Source organism: Amphiprion ocellaris, chromosome 4, assembly GCF_022539595.1.
Source record: "Amphiprion ocellaris isolate individual 3 ecotype Okinawa chromosome 4, ASM2253959v1, whole genome shotgun sequence".
Lineage (NCBI taxonomy): Eukaryota > Metazoa > Chordata > Actinopteri > Pomacentridae > Amphiprion > Amphiprion ocellaris.
The window spans coordinates 35625254-35640611 of NC_072769.1; positions in this window are offsets into that span (position 1 = coordinate 35625254).

Consider the following 15358-nt stretch of genomic DNA (forward strand, 5'->3'; position numbering starts at 1 on the left):
CCAAAACCGGAGAATGGACATCAGGTCAGGAGCACTAGGGCTATGCTCGCTGTTTTTTTCAACATTTACCTGATTGTGCACCATGAATTCGTCCACCAGGGTTGGACTGCCAATGCTGTAACGTACTGAGGCATCTGAGAGAGAACATTTGGTGCCAACACCCTGAATGGTGACATGCGAGTGTGATGATTATGCACTGTTTTATTTTACCACAACAACACAATCACCACTCTCCGTCTGCTCTGCTCACTAGATTTAGGTCCCTGCGTCTTGTTCTTCTTCACATTGAAATTCAAGTTCTTCATCTTGGACAGTAGTTGACACCTTGGTATAATTTCTTGATCTTGTTCGAATCGTACCATGAAATTGCATATATGATTGTGAATTTGAAATATTACAGACATAATAGGAAATAAAGCCGAGAAAGTTGCAATTTGTTGTACAACTGTTGAGCTACTAGACTGAAAATGTGGAAATAGAAAGAAAACACAACAAAGTGATGTTTTATGGTTCTCCAAAAGCTGCCTAGATAGATCTCTATAGATTGACTTAAAGATTAGCTGTAGCTCTCACAATGACCAGACCTATAGGGAATTTCACCTCTTTTAATACTTATTTAAAAAATAAAAAATATCGGTGTTGGTGACGTATATTGTACAAGATTGTAGTTCGCTGTGCAGCTTCATAAAAAATGTACAACAAACTTTGTAATTCATGGCATAATTCAAACAGGCTCAAAAGCCAATTTTTTTTCTCATTGTTGACATCTATACGTAATTTTCCTGTTAACTGCTGTTGTTGTACTGACCTTTATTTCACTAAAATCTAACTTGAATCCTTTTTTATTATTTCCTTCTTGATGATTGTTTATGACTGATAAAAATGACAGTGTTGACAGTGACAACTTCTTTGCCAGAAAAAAATTGAGAATACAGCACAAGGTAAAGCCTCAATGGTTTGCTTTTGTTTTTTCTTGTCCTGACCATAGGGTGCAGATTGTAACTCTAAGTAATCAATAGCAGAGATTAATTTCCCAATCACCAACAATGAGACAGGAACAGTACAGTGAGACTGCTTGGCTTTTAGAAACCAGCAAGCTGTTATACGAGGCTGCTATGGTCACCATCAGCGGTTTTCTCTTGTGTTTCTCTTTCCTTTAAACTCCTGATTATTTTTCTTGTTTTGAATCACCTTTTCTTGGATTTGTATTGGACTTTACCTGCTGGATCCCTGCATTCACCTCCAGCAAGTTCTATTAAAGTTCACCTCAGCCTCCCTCTGTGTCTGTATTTCTGTCCTTGTTTTGAACCGCAGACATCAGAGGCTTCTTGTTCCTGAGATTTTTTTTTCATAAACAATATGGCTACTCGCCTGATTTCACACACGAATGACTTTTTTTTTTTTTTTTGGTGCATTATGTTAAAGAATAAGTCTTTTGAAACTTGCCAAAGACTAAAAGTTGCTGCATTGATCTTCCGGTATTTTGCAACTGATTTTTGAAATAAAATTCTTGTACAGAAGAGTTTTTAGGGGGCACAGCATCACCTGAAATGTTTAAATGTATTGTAGCTTTTACCTTTTGTGCATGATGTTAATTTAAATGGAGTAAAATTAAAGCAGTGATTGCATTAAAGTCCAACGGTGAATACTCTGTCTACAGGAGACTGACCTCTGATGGTGTTTTTACTTTTTAACTTTAGAAAACAGAAGCAAGTAAAGAACAAATATGAAGACATCACTGTAAGTATGCTCACTGCAGATCTTATAAAGTCAACAAGTACCAGACTTAGCTCTACTTTATCAGTGTCTATTTTAGGATTATATCACAATACAAAGACCTATAGAGAAATGAAATGGGTTTGAAATTGAAGCCCACAGGAAAAATATAAAGCAGGGAAGACTGGAGTTGGCTCCACTGAGAATCTATATCGCTTATATTTATGCTCAACGGGGAACAAAAAGAGTAGAAACAGACTTTTCACTTCCTCAAACTGTCTCACTGTCTGAGCTGAATCTTCTGCAACTGGTGACACCATTTTCCAAGAGAACTGATTGGTCAGTGTGAGGTGTTCGATCCATTATCTGAGATAAAACCTACCTCGAAGTTGGTTGGGAGTTCAGGATACCTGGTAAGAAGTGAATAACCATCATAGATCTGGAAATCCAGAGGTAAACCTGAAGTTAGCTTGATAATGTTCGATCTTACGGATCAGCACGCACTAAAACACTGTCTACTGACCGATCAGTTCTCTGATCTGGAAAATGGTGTCACTGTTCCTTAAAGATTAAGCAGAGCTCAGTGTGCAGACAGAGAGAGGACGCAAGAATAAACACAAAATTACATTCATATACAACTAAAACGCATACTTAATTATGCTTTGAAGGGAACTATGTCTGAATATTGACATAATTTGTGACCTGTGACATGGTAGGAAAAGTGCCCAGTTTCAAAGAGAAACCACATCTATGTTAGGAGGTAGGAGGATAGGAGGAGAGGATTCAGGGATAAACCAAAGACAGACTTTCAAAAAAAAAGACAAGCTTGTGTTCCTTTAACTTTTGTTTTTCATTGCTTTCTGGTTCGGTTTGGGCACAAAAACTACATGGCTGGAGAATATTTTATGCTTTGTTATCCACTTTTACATGTTAGAAGCTTGGTCAACTATAAACTCTTGAAGTACTTGGTTACATTTAGGAGAAATATAGCTTGGGTTAAAATACGACTCTTTCATTATGTTAGAAGCATCTCCCCATCTCTTTCATGTTACCATAGTAACAAGTCCCATCTCACCTGATACATGATTGGTTGACTGAAAATGAGAGACAAAAATATGTTGATTAGAAACCTATTTGTGATACATTACAAATGAATGTATTCTAGCAGAAAATATGTTTCCTACAAAACGTAACAGACTGCAATTTAGTTGCATCGGAGCGTAATTTGTGGGGAATGAGTTGTCATATGGAATATAACACCGAATGTGAGATTACTGTTTTCATCCTCCACATCACCATGAAAATAGTTTCATAGGTTTTTTATGATAACGTAGCATAATGATGGCTGGAAAAGAAACATGCATCTAAGCAAGTTATACATGTATGAAAAGCTCCTCAGATCGTGTTTTATGTAAAGCAGCGATAGTGATAACTGACGTTCACACTGTCGGCAATTATTTGCAGCTTTCATTCTTTGTTTTTGGCTCCAGCTGTGTAGCTTTTAGCTTGTATTATATTTCAAAACTTCTCATATCAGTTTAGGATTATAGTTTTTTCTGTTTTGTGAGGAATATTTGGCTGTTACCTGTCCCGCTTTGGTCATCTGCCCTCTTTGTATGAAAGCACTCATAGTTAGTTAGATTCAGAAAACCTGGTTGACCAGATTTATGTGTTGGTGTTGTTGAAATTAGTGGAGTCAGATAATAAGAAGATATTCTTGGTATGTTGACTTTATTACATAGTAGAGGCTCCAGATGCATTCCAATTTTCTAGTTCAAATATTCTGCTTTCCTCTTTTCATAGATGCTAAAAATACACTGATTCAAATGTGGAAAAAGTTTCCTAAGCCTGTGATAAAGCATGCATCAGAGCACATGTGTGTGGCTGAGGGATTAAAATCAATGCAGATATACAGTAAAAGGCTCTTGTACTGTAATGAATCAAAAACAAACTTTGTGGTTTTTTTTGGAAGTGTGAAGGTTTTTGAAGTGTTAAATGTTTCTGGGCTTTTAATGGACTCTTCATGTTTTCTCAGCTTGTGTCCTCAGTTTATCTGCAGGAGCCTGGTTTGGTTTGGAAATACACGATTCTAAAACTATGCAGAATGAAGCTTGGTGCATTTCTGTCCTTCAGTTATATAGCATTCATATCCTTGCAGCTTCCTGTGCAGTGATGTTACTAGCTGTGCAGATGGTTTTCTACTGTAATGAAATGGTCGCTTCACATTTGTGGCAGAGTGTTGAAATATTTAGTGCTGCATATATACTGAAGTGTCTCAACTTTGTTCTTTAGAAATCAGTGTTTTGCTTTGACAATTACTTTTGCTAGCACTAAAATATTTCAGTCAATAGAAACTCTACAGTTCCAGTCTACATCATCGATATGTTGAATGCCAGACAAGGACATTCTGTCACTTCTTTGCATACTTTAGTGTGCTGATTAACGGGTGCAGTAAAGAAAAACTTTTAAACTTAGAACTGCTACTGCTCACAAAACTTAAACCATCCATCCATCCATTATCTATGCACGACTTTATCCTCACTGCTGGGCGCTGGAGTCTATCCCAGCTGACTAAGGGCGAAGGAAGGGGACACCCTGGACAGGTCGCCCCAACAATCACACTCACATTCACACCTACAGAGAATTTACAATCACCAGTTAGCCTCAGCATGTTTTTTGGACTGTGGGAGGAAGCAGGAGAACCCAGAGAAAACCCACACATGCACAAGGAGAACATGCAAACTCCACACAGAAAGTTCCCAGGCTCAGGGCAGGAAACGAGAATGACCTAAAACACTGAAAGAAGAAACATTAACATGCCAGAGCTGTTTTTCCCACTGTAACGGAGGTGCAGTCAGACCATTCTATAAAGTGCTGTGTCAGCAGTAGAGGATGGCCTGTCTATGCAAAACTAAGAATACACCAATCAGCCACAACATTAAAACTACTGACAGGTGAAGTAAAAACATTTATTATCTCATTACAGTGCAATATTCTGTTGGAAAACTTTGGATCCTGCCTTCATGTGGCTGTTACTTAATTTTCTTGATGCTCTAGTGATGTTTTTAGTGGGAATTTGTTCTTTAAAGTTCCCAGAATGATTTCTTTAAAGGCAGGATAACACTCCTTTTCTGTATGTCGCAATGTGAAGGCCATTCCTTGTTATCAGGCAACATTCTGTAATGTTCTGGGAATGTTTTATAATGTCTTATCTCAGCAAAATCCCCAGAGCCTCCTCAGAAAACTGCAGGACAAAAATGCGATTTTTCATGTGAGGCATCGCATTTCCCAACATAGCATACTCTAAAGGCGTGCCACTAGCGGGACACTAGGTGGTGTCTAGATAGATAACGACTAGTACACCTTCACCGTAATTTGAGGTGAGAAATAAGCTTGCAGTTGATGAATTGGTTCCTCATTTTAGTTTAAAAATGAGTAGTTTAAAGATTTTACAAAAATTTTGCGAAGCATCCGACCTTCGGTCAACAGTCCTCATTTACGTAAAGTACATGAGATCTCAACTTTTTGCAAATAAGGTGCAACAAGCAGACAACAAGCGGACAGCTCGACGGCCCGTCACTCAAAACTCAACACGATGCCAAGAGAATGCATTATGGGATGTTTCACATAGACAGTGAATGGAAATGGATGCATCCTGTGGACATGTGCCATTGGTTTGAGAACCTTTGTTGACATCATCCAAAATCCTCCAAATGTTGTGACTAGAAAGTTCTGTTTTAGTCCACTTTCAGTCACTTAGGAACATTCTTTGAAACAAATAGATACCCTTAAAATGTTATCTGGATATTAGATTGCTGTGTTTTCTTAAAAACATTATTAGAACTTGTAGGTAATGTTAACTATATCCCTTGCTAGCTGGGAATGAGCTGTAAAATGTAAAATCCCTAGAACCCAGTCTGATTAAGCATCTACAGGAACATCTGCTGGAAACGATCTGGTCCACCCACAAGATCCGCTGCCAACATCTGGAGACAGAAACCAAAGGACACCTGCAGAGGCCGTGACCCAAGCACATTAGGCAAGTGGTTTTAACAATACTTGGTCAGCAGTTGCTACATGTGTACCTAAATTTACAAAAAGGTTTGTGATAAACTCTCTTTTAGGAGAAGTGAAGGCTTGGTAACGTTAGAGCAAACAGAAACAAGATGTCTCCTTCGTTTCCAAACTGACAGGAAAATGAAGGAAGCAGGGAAAAAAGCCAGGAGCTGTGGCTCAGCAGCGATGAATAAAAGACTCGGGGAGGATGATTGAAGCTGTCCTCCACATTAACTGTCGCTAAGGTCCATTAACATTAAAATCTTCTTCAATCCCCACAGAGAGCCATTCCTCCTGCTCATCCCACATGCTCCGAGGCCTGATTCGACACATTAGAGCAAAAGTAACTCACTAAAGTTCCCTTTAGCAGTGCACCAGGTAAGCATTGGTTTAAATTTGACTCCTCTGATTCCCTGATAACACACTGCTTGTCTGTCATGACATACTTTACGGTCCTTCCTGAAACATGATTCAGGTCATGGTGGCTGGTTTATAAAATTTATCGGAAAAGAGCTGTGAAGTTCAAAGCGTCACCCCCAAGTTTAGCTCTCCAGCTCCGAAAAATGTCCCCAAAGTACGGCTAAATAATGCATTCAGAGAGAGCTGCGGGTTACCTGAAATGCCCTGTTTATATTCTGCAAAGTTGTCCGTTCGGGAGAGCGGCTGCCTGCTGAGGACCCTGAGGTGTGAAGATGGATATCCTTATCCAGTGATAGGGGAACAAACCTGCCAGTGGCGAGCACAGCTGTGACAGCGACAAGCCACTGACTCAGCCATCGGAGGATCCCGTAGCTGCCTCAGCTGTCAGTCTCTATTTAGAATTAAAGCAGTAATCAATACAGCAACCATTCACCCTGCCCCTCACGCTGCCTGCGACTAAATGGAAGCCTCACAATCTACACAAGCTGAATTTATGCTGCTGAGATACTTCAAAACTTTTTCCCCTAACAAATGATATTTGCTGCAGTGACGGCTCGAGGCTGCTGCTGCGATTAGACACACAAAACTCCACCATTCAGAGGCAGATTTATCACCTGAAAAGTAACAGACAAAAGCAATACAAGTAATTAGGCTGCCAGATGTGATAGTGCAACGAACAAGCAATTAGTGGTGGACTGATCAAGTGATAAGTGAACTTGGGAGAGACACAATGTCAAGTATTTAAGTGATCTTAAATGGGGGGAGAAAGAGAGAAAGGGGCTTTATAATCAACGGTGAGACATGCTCTGACTTTCACTTGCTTTGATTAAAGTGACCATTACAGTCACACCTCAGTGAGCTATCATAAGTGTTGCATGTGTGTATAAGAACACTGCACATGTAATCAGTGCTAATAAATCCTCACTAACATGTTGTGAGCACAAACGCCCGGCCTGGAAAAGCTGCAGCGTAACAGATGAAACGACATTAACTTTTTCACCTGCAGACGATTCACCAAAGACTATTTTAGTGCATAGAATTAGTAACTAAATACAGTTTTTCTAAGCCATTTGTTAAAAAAGCATCAGTTATCTTAACAACCATGCAATTTGAAATGAAAGTTGATTAAATTATGTCTCCTCTAGTTAAACACCAAGCAAATCATAGTTGCTATCAGCTTGTATTCCACTGATTTATTTAGTTGTACTGTTAAGACTGGAACAAAAAGCACTACTTATAGCAGATGCAGATATACGAGAGATCATAGTCCTTTTCATGATGCCTGTGTGACAGAAGTAGTGCATTTATTATTCTGCCATGTATCTTAGGGCTACATAGCATAATGTTTTAGCATCAAACTGCAATGTGCAAGTTAAGCAAAGTCAGACTTATTTTCAATGACTAATCTATGATGTCTGCCTGACCATGTGACGTACCTCGATTTAAGAGTTTTGTTTACTTTAAAGACATGGAGTTTGTAGACAGACAGCTTCACATGTGCACAGAAAAATGAGCAGGAACAGGAGAAAAAAAACACTGAAAAGGAAGGTTTGTTTGCAAAAAAGAAATGCTGCATCAGCTGTTCGGCCGCACAACTAGTAAAATATTAATCACTATCGCAGTTTGGGCTTCCCACCATTAAATATATGACATGACTGATATTGAGGTTCAAAAAGCTCATAGAAAACAGCTTATGCAGATAAAACCTGGGTATATCTGGCAGTAGAACCCTTTATAGCACTCTTTAAACAAGCTGTCTGGGCTGCTGCATTGCAGTAACTGATGGAGACTAGAAGCTTCTCTGTGCACAGTCAACAAGCTAGTTTCTACTGTAGCCGACGTGGTGCGTTAGGAAACATCGGAGAATTTCAGCCTCATTTGATAAGCAGATATCCATTCAGTGAGGTATTTTGGTTACAGTTTATTTGTTTTTACTTGCGTATTCATTTCATTAGCAGGAAAGTAGCACAATATGGAAGTAAAAGCAGTGCTTTGTTTATTTAAATGTCAAAGTGCAATCAAAGTATTTTGTTTAAATTGATGACAAACATGAGGATAACATGGATCAAAATAATTATGGCCATTTTTTTGGCCATAATTATGCAGCCCTCGTGAGTTGCATAGGAATAGTTCAGCTACAGAAAGAATGATGTTGATCATAAACAGGTACTCTTGTCTGCAGTGTCTTGCAACTAAATTCACATTTTGCTAGCTGCACTTTGGCTCTCCGTCCAGGCATATGCATCATGTGTGAGGCTGACTTTTATGGCGAGGATGAAGGAAGGAAGACAGCAGAATGCCCTGAAAAACCGTTGTTGCTGCAAAGAGAGAGACCTGTTCATGGCAGAATGATAAAATTCCCCTGTGTCCATGGATAAGAGGAGCTGTGGACATAAAATTAATGAATCTGCAGCTCTGATAAACATCCTGCAGCCCTTTTCACCTCCCAGACATCAGCTAAAATGGTCAGTAAAAGCTAAGTTTGCAAAATGTTTCTTCCAAGGGGCTAATTTCTGTGTTTCCTTTCAGTCACACTAAAAACGAACTTTTAAATTGATTCAAAATTAAAAATCAGTTTTCTTTGGAAAACTACAGAAATGCCAGTCTTTTTTTAACAACATGTTTTCTTTGTCTTTTTTTTATTTTAAACAAACTGCTTCAATTTTTACATCTTTTTAAGCAAACCACTTCACTTTTGTAGTTTTTTGGTTAGCAAAATACTTTACCTATGCTCTTTCAAACTGCTTCATTTTTATTTTTTTTATTTTTTTAAAATCATATTGCTTCAATTTTCCGATTTTTTTTTTTTAATGCTTCAATTATGTTTTTTTTTTTTTTTCAATAAACAACTTGAGTTTTTTTGGCATCTTGTCCAATGAACTTAGAAGTTCTCCTGAACGAAATTAAAACTTGATTCCCTACAACACAGACTAATTTCTTTATATACTGCTTTACTTTAGCCTTTGGCCACAACTTACCCTGGAGTTTAGGCTCATATATACTCTGGGGTACATTTTGACCAGCAATATTGCCCAAAAAAGTGATAGTCCTCGTTGTAAATTAGCCAACACTAAATCTTTGACTGCTCTTTTGTTGTCCCTTCACATTTGACATTGACCGTCTATGTTGCAGTAGTATGTTGTTGTTTTTTTTTTTTTAATTGCACTGGAAAGAAACTGTTATTGAAATACAGACTTATTTATGACAAATACAATGGGTTTAATCTGGAATTACTGTGTATATGTGGCCCATTCTAGCCTATAACCAGGTGTAGTGTGATTTAGAGTTAATCTGACCTGCTTCACCTGTATTCTCCTTTAATCTGACCTCGTACTTTGACAGAAAACACACATTCTCATCTATTACTGCTCCTTTCTGCAATCTTCCTACAGACACTTATAAAAAGCTGTTTTGACAACCGTGACAGTGAAACTATGTGAGAAAATAACATCTAGCATGAAAAAGAGGTCCATAAAGCAGACAATTTCTATAAGTGCTGCAAAATGTACTTCTATCGCTTCCATCTCTTCAACCTCTCAGCATCCTATTTGCTCACAGTCATCGTGTTGTTGCCTCGGCTGCAGCAGCAGACAGGATCTGATCGGTATTTTCCCTCTGAGCCGTGGCTGATCTACGCTCAGGATGCTGCAGCAGCTTCCGCTCAGAGAACACGAGTGACAGCTGGTCGGCTTTGACTGGCATTACATTAAAGCAGAAACTCTTTCATCAAACTGCAGCTAATTTGAGGTTTGTTCTCACATGCAAAGCGAAAATAATGTGGCAAAGTTGCCATAATCTACGTTGAGAGTAGAAATTCATTGATGCTGGTTTGACAGGTTGCTAGGGCACAGAAATCAAAAGGTAAATAGTGCAGAATGATACTTGCAGATCATGAGATAACAGCACAATATAAGGCTGGAAGCTTGTCTAATCTGATGAAAAAAGATTAACATTTAGAAAAACAGCCAACTATGAAATATCTTGTCAAATTTTCAAATGCCAAATGTTTTACTGGCAGGAAGTACATCACCAAACTCTCACAAAGCCATTGTCTTGCTTCAGTCACAAGCGACGAGCTCTGAACTTAATACTGACTTTACTTAATGACTCCCAAAGCAACTTGACTAATTATGTTTGAACGGCGGTGAATGACGCCGGGCCCCTATAGAAGCGTGTCAATCTGTGGCCTACTATCAAAGGAAAAGGTCAATTACAGTTGCGTGTCCAAGGACTTTCTATCATAGCTTGACCTTTTAGCTTGATGTGCCAGAAAACCCACTGGAGCTTCATCCAAATGTCACATGTTTCCTGACAGTGCTTGATTCCCCAGGCTGCAGACTATTTACTGTGTCCCCTGCCTGTATTGGTTCAGGACAAACCAGCAGCACAATTAGTGCACAGGCAGGTTAGAGTATATGTTATATACAGTGTGTGTTTCATAATACAAGCAGATGCTATGAAACCATTTTTATTATTATATAATTTTTATTGTTTAGCCTTTTTTTATCCGTAAAGAATCATTTAAAAAGATTTCATGTAGAGCACTAAATGAGGGTCTGAAAGTACATCAAACAACTGGCAAACCAACATTCAGCACCAACTCGGACTGTATTTAGTTCAGTCTGTTACTTGTCTAAGTTGTAAAACCAGAATAAACACTGTACATTGGGTTAAAAGTGCAACGTGCCAGATTTTGAACAGAAATTTTGTATTATGATAGCAGCAAACAACGATCAGAGCAGAGAATAATGTTATTCATTATTCATATTCCTGCTGAATTTATTGCTATTTTTAAATCTCTCCTTGAAATATTCTATTGTTTTTAAGAAAAACTTTCATATCGACGTGAATTGCATTTGTTTTTTGTTTTTCATTTTTGTTTAGTTGTATGCTAGTGCATGTGAGTGAATTTTAGTGTATTTTAGTGCATGTTGGCATATGTAACTATATAGTAGTGCAAGTTAATGTATGCTAGTGTGTATTAGTGTATGTTAGCATTTGTTAGTTTGTGTTTTTGTAACTATATGTTTGTGCATACTATTTTATGTTAATGTAGTGCATGTTAGTGTGCCTTACTGCGTGATAGTGTAAGTTAGTACATCTTAGTGTATGCTAGTGTGTGTTAGTGCATGTATGTTAGTGTGTGCTAGGGTGTGTCCCTCCCTTTGAAACTATTGGTCCTCCCTGTGCTTATAAACAGACAGACTGACCACACACTGCATCAGAAAAGTAAAAGTGCACTCCAGCATTTTAACAATGCAAAGAATTTAACTTTATCGTCATGTTTTTTCTTTCCAGACCAGAGTTAGCGTTGTTACCGCTGTTCTGAGGCTCTCCTCTGCTTCTTTCCCACTCGTGTCTGTTTCAGGCCGGTTTCTTCATGTGTCTGTTTCTACACATTGTTCCACTTCAGTCTCACAAACTGTGGAAACAGGCACACAAAAAGCAGAACAAACACAAGACAAGTAAAGTGAAGATAACATTACTGAAGCTGACAACAAATCATTATGACCACTGTATGAATTTTTAAAATGCTAGTGTGGCTAATGCTAGTCTTGTGTTTCTTTTTCTTTTTTAATTGATGTGCTCGTTTACTTTGGCCTGAGATCCTGCAGCTCAAGTAACATCAAATGGTTGCGAAGGGTTGCACACAGAACCTTCAATAAGTCAGAGACTTAACTTACTTTATACTAAATCATGTGATTAAACTGTCTCTGTTTTTTTTTTTTATGTTTTTGTGACAATATTTTAAAGGTTTTATTAAAGAAGTGTGTATGTGGATCACAGCTGACATCACAGTGAAGGGAGCTCCGCTGCTGAAGGCCAGTGATTTAACCAGTGACAATGGTGATTCTTTATCATATTACTTCAAATTCTTTGGAAGAGGTTTTATTCTTTACATGTAGGGACACGGTCCTTTCTCTGTAACCTTCAGCAGTCCTTCAGGAGACTGACTCAATCAACATAAGTCCGAATTTATGTGAAAAGGTTTCCTTAAATACACAGTTGGTTTCTTGACGAGATTATGCTTTATAAAGAGTCAGCATTCATTAACGCATCCAAGCATCATTTACTGGCCGTAAAGCAGACTTCAGTTTGCACCACTTTGACAACAAGTGATTGAATCATCGGCTTTTAATGGCCTGGTGTGCTGAAAAACGTTGCTGGTTTGTTTTTTGTTTTTCTTTTACATGCTGACTGGGTTGACACGTTTTTCTTGGATGTCTGTGTGGGAGCTGCAGTTTACCAGGAAAACTAATTTAAATAACAAGACAAGCTGGCAGCAATGACCTCATCAATAATCACACTGATAATACATTTTTGAGATGATGAGTGACACTCAGAGTGAGGAGGATTTATGGCGTAAAAACATGATAAGCTGGTGTAAAAACAGATGTTTGTCATTATTTGAAAGAAAATGTATGTCTATTAAGGATAGAAAAATAGCATTTTTTAGAACTGTTATCTTACAGATATGCCTTATATTTGTTAAATTACAGATATGTAATAAAATCACAGAAAAAATATTAAATATGAAGTTACAGGTTTACTGTAAAAACAACAAAAAAGAAGAAAAAACAGGCCAAAAGTGCAAATAATATCCACATCAAAAATCCGTATTTTTTTCCAAATGATAATTTGTACTTTTACATTACACAGTCAAATGACACTATATTTACTTACTTACTTATATTTACTTATTTACTTTATGTTTTAAAAATTAGCATTATTTTACAGATATTTGCTATTATTTAAATCATGTTTGTTTATTAAGTAGTAAAAAATGCCAAAGCATTCTCAACTGTTTTACAAATTTTCCCTATTGTGTTAAATTTCAGATACTATCTTGTAAAATCACAAAAATATTGATTATAATTTTGCCTTGACTGTAATAAAAAAAACAAAACCAAACAAAAGCAGGACAAAGAAATTCGCTATTAACTTACATGTTAACTGTAAAAAAAGACACAAAAGAAAACAAAAAGAAATAGACCAAAGCTATACATAATGTGCACATTATAAAGTCATTATTTTCATCAATGGTAATTTGTACTTACATTATAATATATACATTACTGTAACATTGTACAGTCGTATTACACTATATTACTGTATTTAAATCAGCAAAAATGTGATAATTTTGCATATATTTACCATTAAATTATGTTTGTTTACTAAGGATTGATGCAACTGTTGTTTTACAAATTTTCCCTGTTTTGTTAAATAATATCTAGTAAAATCACAAAAAAGTATTAATTGATCATTGGACAGTATGAAAAAGTAAACTCCAGCATGAATTGCATCATCTCCCAATAAACTGTATAAATAGTGTGTGCTGAAGTGATAACATTCGTCTTTCGCTGTTAAGTCTTGCTTTTGTCCAACAGAGATCTCCAGTATCAGATGGAAACATCCTCCACCACAACCTGTGACAACATCCACCCACGCAAACGTCACTGCGTTTTCCTCTCAGTGGTCAAGTCTGATCGTGTTCTCGAGAGGTATGGGGTGTTGAACGCTCGCTTCTTGTCACTTCAATGTTCTGCTCTGACAGCTCAGCTGAGTCCCACTGTGTTGGCCCCTATTAAGTTAGCAGTTTCTGTTTTGAAGTCAAGGCTGAATTCCTTCAATCTGAATCACCAACTTACAGCTACGTGCTAAAATCAGACTGTGTTAACTGACAGCAAGTCATTCAGCACTTTAAACTGCTTTTACTTAATGTTGTCTGGTGTTAAAATAAATAGCTAATTATGCAACTTGCATTCTTGACTTGAACTGTTATGATCAACAAGAACAAAAAGGCAAAAAAAAAGACTCCTTGTGCTTTCGTAAGACCATCTTTAGATTAAAAAGAAAGCAGCTAATGTGGGAGTGCAACGCAAGCCAACACAGCGATGTAAAAATACTCCACCATGAGTTAAAGTACTGCATGAATAAGTCAGTGGAAGTGCACAGCAGCAAGCTATAGATAAAGTATCATAGTAAAAGTCCAGGTGTGGTCCCTGTGACTGATAAATTATTACATGTGTTGTTGTTGTTTCATGTTGCTGTTGTAGCCGCATAGGTATGGGTTGCCTAGAACTCCTAAAGTTCAAATTAAATCAGCATATCATTATAGACTGTACATAAAAGATGGACATATATGGCGATCAACAGTAGGATCTGATTAGACAACCCAAAAACAACACAGGCGCTCTAAGACATACTCTGCATTATTGTCTATTTTTCTATAAATGGGACCATAATTTATGAAATTAACAACATTCTGTATTAAAGGAGACTTGAAACTAACAAATGAGAGCGCAGATGTTCTAAGAAAGTGTTTGCTGAGGTAATAAACCAAGTGAGAAGTTGACTTCTCATTTTTCTATAAATAAAGGAATGGTTTAGTATTTTTTGATAGTCTTAATTTGATAGAAGGGTCAGCTATTATACCTCAGTTCTGACAAATAAGATAAAATACCTCTCTTCGAGATGCAGTGGAATAGAAGCACAACTAGAAGAAAATTGAAATTTGAAGTACCTCAAAACTGTTCGTAAGTACAGCAGTTGAGTAGATGTAATAAATATTGAGGTCACCAGTGGTGGAACATAAATATCTAGTTTGGAATTTGGCTATCGCCTTCTTTGTTTTTTGAAACCAAACGTGAAATAATACAAGTGCATCTGACTGGAGAAGCATCTTAAAACATATTCAGCTTTATTTTCTATTTTCCTCTAAATGGGACCACAATTTATCAAGTTAGCACCACGCTGCATTGAAATAGACTTGAAACTAGCAGATGAGACCATAGTCTGGTAACAAATCAGTTGAGTACTAGAGTCATTTTCTCATTCTTCTACAATTTTCAACCAGAGAAGTCACCCCCTACTGGATGTTAGAAGGAAGGCATGGGTTAACGCTTCACTTTTGAAAACTAAAGGCTACTTTCATATTTTCTGTACAGTCTATGGACCAAAAAAAAAAACCAAACTACGGGTATAAAAAACAAAAAAAAAAAACCCAACTTGTATTACCATTAATGTGTCAAATTTGTCTGTATTACCCAACATGTAATGTCTAGAGGTTATATTACAGCCTGATCCTATATATTTACCTTTAACTACTTCTATTCATAAAAGATTGTTTCAGTATCTCCCTGTTGTTTGTATTTTGGTTATAGGC